We start from the raw sequence: 7202 nt of genomic DNA, 5'->3' as shown, positions 1-7202 counted from the left end.
GTCTGTTCGACACGCCCCCTTCGTGTGTGGTCGATCCAAGGCTGTGCGGGGCTCGGAGCAAACCATCCCACCGGAGACCCCACTGATTCGGGTGGGGCCGCCGAGGACAGAACTGGTCACCACCATGCCGCGGCCAGCGAGGCCCCGACGGCTGGCTGCAGGAAGTCCGGAGCTGGGGGGAACCGAGGCGGGCTGGGGCAGCTGCCTGGCACCATCTTCTGCTGAGGAAGTGGCTCTGGACCTCTGGGCGCCTCTCCCCACAGCCCTGAAAGCGGGGTCATTGCCGATCTCCGAGCCCCGCTTTATCTCATGTGAGCCCCTGATGTGGACCCGCACGGGTAGGGTGGGGAGTGCGGGGTCCCAGACGGAGAGGAGGCCAGGGTGAGCAGGGAGCGTGGAAGTGACGGGGAAAGGGTGTGGGGGTGGCTGAGACCGGGTGGCTCTGGGTCTGGGGTGACGGTGACCATGGCCATGGGGGGGGCTGGATTTGAGCCAATCCTCCACCAGGGGTGTGAGCTCTGGAGGGCATTTGGCTGCCCTGAGGTCCCCCCCAACCCCTGGGCAGAGTGGGGTGCACACGACCCGCTGCACTATTTTTGAGTTGGTGGAGAGAACATGTGGGAAGCACTTTGTAACCTGTAATGTGACCGACAACGGGAGACAGCAGATACCAGACTGTCGTTTACGATACACAGGTCACTACCCAGAGCCCCCAGGAAATGAGCCAATCAGGCTCTGTGCCAGGAGCTTCCTGAGAGGCTGGGGCATGGGGGGCAGGTGTGGTCAGACACGACGGCAACTGTCACTCACTGTCCCTGGCCTGAATACCTCTTTCCTCCCTCCATGTCTCCAGGCGGCCTCTAGAGCTGTGTGTGTGAGTGTGTGTGGTGGGAGTGGGTGTATGTATGTATACACCCTGACATGTGTGTGAGTGCATGTGCACGTGTGTGCGCCCGTGTGTTTGGGTGGAGTTTCTCTCCATATGGCTCTAATTTGTGCTGATACTGCTGAGTTAGAAACATGAGTGGTCTCCTTCCCGCAGCAGATGGATGTGACCGTTCATTCCTCTGCCCCCACCCAGCCCTTCTCACGAAGAGTAATGTAGAACCGGGGAGAGCAGGAGGACCGGGCGCACCCACGTGCGGACGCCGCTCTGTCCATTTTCTCCGCGGGGCAGGGAGGGGCCGCCACGTGCCCGGGGACCCCGCGGGCCAGCACACGCGGCCTGCTCTGCCGGCCGGGTCCGCCGCTCGCAGTCAGTTGGAGGAAAGCGGAAAAGGAAGTCTACAAACGTGGCCTTTTGACACTGAAAACAAAACATTTATCTTTTAGTAACTTTCGGTGTTCATCTAGAAGAGCGAGCTATACCCGGGCTTGTGGGCACACAGTCAGGTCGGTATGCCCATCCTCTGCTATACCTGGGCTTGTGGGCACACAGTCAGGTCGGTATGCCCACCCTCTGCTATACCCGGGCTTGTGGGCACACAGTCAGGTCGGTATGCCACCCTCTGCTATACCCGGGCTTGTGGGCACACAGTCAGGTCGGTATGCCACCCTCTGCTATACCCGGGCTTGTGGGCACACAGTCAGGTCGGTATGCCCATCCTCTGCTATACCTGGGCTTGTGGGCACACAGTCAGGTCGGTATGCCCACCCTCTGCTATACCCGGGCTTGTGGGCACACAGTCAGGTCGGTATGCCACCCTCTGCTCGCTCGAATGGCACCGGCACACGCACCAGTGTGGGCCATGCTGTAGACTTGATCTTCAAAGGCGTCTTCTAGATGGCAGAGCTCAGCTGGGGTGGCTCAGTGCAATGAGCAGCACCCCGTGGACTGAGAGGTCCCGGTTCGATTCCCGGTCAGGGCACATGCCTGGGGTTGTGGGCTTGATCCCCAGTAGGGGGCGTGCTGGAGGCGGCCGATCCATGTTTCCCTCTCACATGGATGTTTCTATCTCTCTCCCTTCCTCCCTTTCTAAAAAAAATCTTATTTAAAAACTTATTTAAAAAATAAATAAAATGTGAGTTACCAGCCTTGACAATTTCATTCTCAAGTTGGAGCTTTCCAGGGGGCTTCTGCTTTGTATAAGAAATTATGCAAATATTTGGCCTAGAGTGAATATATTTGGATTCTTGTCCCTCCTAACTGTTGCATGCGAGAGCAGACATCTCTGTTTTAGAGTTTTCTCTAACGTTTAAAAAGCAAATGCTTTTGAGATCGGGGTCTGCTGCAGACATCATTTGTATTTTCGCCGGGTTATTATTTGAGAAGTGCAAAGCTCTCAAGGTATTACATCCGTATATAAACCATGTGTTAGAAAGATATAAATTCGGTTTTGAAATATCTGTTAGACTGCTTTTGGCTTTCAATCCGTGCCAAACACATGCTTCCGTGACGGATGGAGTCATGTGGACCCTCAATGCAGCTCTTTCTTGTGCAGAGAATTTGTCTCCCAGCAGTTGGGTTAGACGAGCTGGGAGACTCCGAGGGTCCGGTTACTTCAGGGGTGTCTTCTCAAGTGAGCTTAATATCTCGTTTTCCCCCTGCAAAATATGTCACTGGGTTATTTGGTTTCAAATGCTGTGCCATAGAAAATATTGTCATACGCTCTGGATTGATTGAGAATAATTACATTTCAGGCAGCTCATGTTAACTGCGAATTCTGAAACTAGAACATGTTTCCGTGAATTGATTGGACTTCTTGGCTTCGTCGGCCAGTGAAGTCTTCAAGGGAGCCCGGCTTGAGGGCTGCCAGGTGACAGAGGTCTCCTGCTGCAGTCTGGATTTCAGGTTAACATCGAATAACTTTCAGTATGTCCTCGATATTGCGCGGGGCGTACTTATGCTAAAAAACTCATTCGGTGTTGATCTGAAGCTCAGATTGAACTGGACATCGTAGTTTTGTTTGCTGAATCTGAAACTTGACATCGATCCCAATTTATTGTTTGCTCTCTGAAGCAGCGATTGTCCAAGGAAGTTACTCAGTGATGAAGGTCTTGTGATTTTGAAAGTCCATGTGGGATAGAAACGGAGGAAAAGTCAGTTCCAACCCTCCCTCAGAATAAAGGCTCATGTTCTAGTAGAACAAGGTCTCATGTAAACAAGTAAAAAGGGTCAAACAAAAATTCAATTACCCTAACGTTGCTATACATTGACTGAAAGCTGAAGGTGCTTGAAACTATATGAAATGTGCTTGTCGTGAACATGTTCAGTGTTTCTAACAACAGTGAAAAAGAATATTATTGCACTCGGTGTTCAATGTGCTGTAAATACACAAAAGTAAAAAATATAAAATAAAATTAGTAAAAATTAAAAAAAAAAATAACGTGGAGCAATGGTTCACATCTATTGCACTCCTGATTGGATTCATACCTTTTTTCTCCTCATATACACCCAATTCCTTACTTCCCCCCTCTTTGCTGTTTGTGTCTGTCTTGCAGGCAGACCTGGTCTCAGAGACCCCCCTCCATGTCCCTCTCCCCCCACCGCACCCCACCTGCCTGTCCTTCCTGCTGGAAGCCAGCTACAATGGCGCCCCCTCTGTGGCTCCAAGACCATCTCAGCTGCAGTGGGTTTTCTAGCTCAGTCTGACTGTTTTTTTTTATCCTCACCCGAGGACATTTTTGCATTTTTTGTTCAGACAGAGTGGGAGGGAGAGAGAGGAAGGGAGAGAGAGAGAGAAACATCGATGTGAAGGGACACATCGAGTGGCTGCCACCCGCACGACCAACCAGGGCCGGGGACAAACTGCAACCGAGGTACGTGCCCTTAGCGGGAACCGAACCCGGGTCTCTCCGGACCGCAGGCCGACGCTCCAACCGCTGAGCCAAACCGGCCAGGGCAGTCTGACTGTTCCTAAGGGCGCCCGCCCTTCCTGTCTTCTGCACCAGACTTTATGTCCGACCCAAGGGAAGGACACGCAGCGTGGGGGCCGGCAGGACATGGGCAGGCAGGAAAGGTGTCTTCCTGTCCTTCCTGCCCTTCCTCCCTTCCGCAGTGGCTGCTCCTGACTGAACCCCACGGTGGACCCAGCGCTAAGCCACAGGCTTTCTTGCCTTCCTCCATTTCCCTAACCCTGCGCCCCATTCCAGGGTGTAGGTACTGTGTACCCCATTCCTTGCATTAGAAAGGTCCCACCTTGGGTGAAGGGCAGAGCTGGACTGTGTCCTTGGTTACCTAGAACCCTGAAATGCTGTTGGTTGTGAGTCCCCCCACCTACACCCCACTCTGAACTGCAGGAGACAAGTCCCCACTGGGCGTGGGGAGCCAGCCTGCACGTTCACGGGAGGCTTCTGGTCGACTCAGCAGCCGTTAGTCTGTTTCAGGATAAGCCGGCTTAGTAGTATTTACACATAAGGTGTCATATAAATACATGAGAACAGTTGAACATGGGCAACAGATTTCAACAAAAAAATCCCCAAATCAAGAAATAAAAATATCTCGCGAAAACATGAAAAAGTTCAACTTCCGTGAAAATGCACACTAACACAACACAAAACTATGGCATTTTTCTTTACAAAGGGTCAGATATTTTTAGGGCCTTTCTCCATGATGAGTGGCCACTGAGTTGTCACTTGGCCAGGATGTCTGGTCACCGCTGAATGAAGGGAACACAGTCGCAGCTCAGATCCCGCACAGACCACCAGGGGGCGCTGCCTTCTCCCTGCCCTCCAGCCCGGCCTCCCTCCCACATTCCTGAGTGCAGGGGGCAGAGAATCCCAGCTCTTCTTGTTGGTTCACCTGAACTCCACTGTGGGTGTGACCAGGAGCCAAGAGGAACCATGCAGGAAGTGCCCGGTATCGCCCAGTGCCCGCTCACGGCGGAGGCACTCGGATGACCTATCCGTGCTCATTTTACGGGGAATCGGAAGTCCATTTGGAACAATTATGCATCATGAGAGTTGATTTTAAACCAGGGCAGTGACGCTCAGTCCACAGATGTCTTGCTCTGACCAGACTCCTGTTAGCCAGTATGGGAATTGCCAGTTTCGTCGGGTGTGGGCACAAGTCTCAATCAAGCTGGGGATCACTGGGGAAATTGTTCAAGGGCTCCTAAACGGAAGTTTCTTTATTTTGGGGGGCTTGATCTGTGTAAGATGAAGCCAGGATTTAAAGACAGCGAAGTACATTGTTCAGTTTTAAAAACTAAGAACAAAAGCATCTCTAATGGAAATTATTAAAACCGCTTCTAGGACATTCTGTAGGCCTAGTAACTATTTGTCAAATTGCATAGAATTAAAACTTCTCTGAACTCAGGACTCTCATCTGTGTTATAATAGTTGTTGGTTATCCTATTTGAGTATGGAAATTAGGTTTCCCATTAGGGTCTTCCAAAGTCAATGGGCAAAGTCAGCAACTGGAAAATGAAAAGTTATAAATATCACATCAGCCCTCCCTCCAGAGAGCCAACATGGTCATTAGGATTCCAGTGGGCATTCTCTAACGCATCCCCATACTCGCTTCCTCCCAGGTCCCACCTGGAAGCCACGACCCAGCTCTTGCCCCGTGTTCATCCCCCGTCTGCCCAAGCCACAGGGTCCCCGCAATGGAAGCCCAGCAGGTGGAGAAGGGGGGAGGGCATGTCCCTGCGGCAGGGGCACAAGGCATAGGCTGTGCCCATCCTGTGGCGTTTTGCCATTCTGAAGACATTTTCTCATAAACACACCTGGGGTTTCAGGTCCGCAAACTCTTACCTGACTTATAACCCAAAGTGCGTTTTTCTCATAAAGAAGATGAAGTCTCAATGGTGGCCTGAGAACCCAGACCCTTCCGAGTTCATCAGCACTTGAGAGCCAGCCTCTGAGGCTCCCGGAGTCCGGAGCAAGGAGGCTGGGGTTCAGCCGCCAGCCTGCGCCACGTGCCGTGGGTGGGTGGGTGCCTTCTCGCCGAGATCTGGCTCTCCCTGGCGCGGGCCGCAGGTGCACGCTCGCGAGCGGAGGGAAGGAACGTCAAGCTTCCGCGATGACAGTTCCAATTACGGCTCTGTCATTCGCTGTTCTGATCTTAATTTGGCTTTTTCGGAAAAGATTTCCTGCTGGGACGATAACGAGCAAAGTGCCTTCGATGAGGATGCTGGTTGACTTGCCAGTTCTTTCTCATTAAAAATAAGTAAGTTGGGATTCTGGCTTATAAATAAGACTCAGTGGGCTTGGTTCTGGGCGGTGACCTGCAGCCATCCAATGCTGGGTGAGCTAAGAATCAGTCACCTGTCAGAGCCTCTACGATGGGGACCAAGCCCCGGCCCCGGCCCCTATGTCATTATGTTCTCAAGGCTGTGGAAACTTTCATTTTTAAAATGATAATTCATTAAATACTCATTTGCACATGAGGGCATTGCAGTGGAGTTGACAGCCAGTGCCCCTTAGATTGGGGTGGGTGTGGAGACAGACAAAAGGGTAATAAAACAAGCTCAGATCCTGATAGATGCTATGGTACGAGCAAATGGGGATGGTGGGCCGGAGAGAAACTTGGGGTGGGAGGAAGGGCGTTGAACGAGGGCAGCCTCTCTGAGGTGCTCGCATTTGAGCTGAGACATGAGCAGTGAAATTGGGGGGCATGCGATTGGGTTGAGAGTAGAATCTTCTCATGCCAAAGGCATGAGATAGGACACAGCTGGGCATCGTGAGTGGTCAGTGTGGTCACCACAGAACAAGCAAGACGGAGCTGCCGGGTGATGAGGCTCCAGAACGTGTAGGACTCGGGGAGGAATTTGAACGTTATTCCGAGTGTCCCCTGACCGGAGTGTTGATTTCGCAGCGTGGCTGGTGCACAGACCCTGGGCTTGGCTGTGTGCGTCGGCCTCCTGGCTTCGTGGCCCGTCTGACCGTGGGCCGCTCGCCCAATTTCTCTGTGCTCCAGTTTCCTCGCGGATTAAGTGGGGAGCACGTCGCAGCGTGGCTGTGAGGGCTGAACAAGTTCAACTTCCAAAGGCTTAGAGCGGACTTGGGTGTGGCGGTCGATCAACAGTGTTCACCGCAGCCCCCTGGAAATGCTCACTGAGGACGTGATCTGTGCTCAGCCGAGTTCGCTCCCCTGGCAGTTCCCACCTCCCGAGCTTCCCCAGCCTTCCCGCTCCCTTCCCAGGCAGGAAGGTTCCAGGACGGCTCGGATTGATTTTGTGCACGTCCAGACCCTGCGTTGGAAGACCCCCCAGGACGCAGGCCTTGCCGACCCCCTGATCACCCCTCCCTCCCTCTGGCTG

The sequence above is a fragment of the Molossus molossus genome, unplaced genomic scaffold (assembly GCF_014108415.1).
Source record: "Molossus molossus isolate mMolMol1 unplaced genomic scaffold, mMolMol1.p scaffold_m16_p_17, whole genome shotgun sequence".
Classification (NCBI taxonomy): domain Eukaryota; kingdom Metazoa; phylum Chordata; class Mammalia; order Chiroptera; family Molossidae; genus Molossus; species Molossus molossus.
This window is presented reverse-complemented; position numbering follows the sequence as displayed.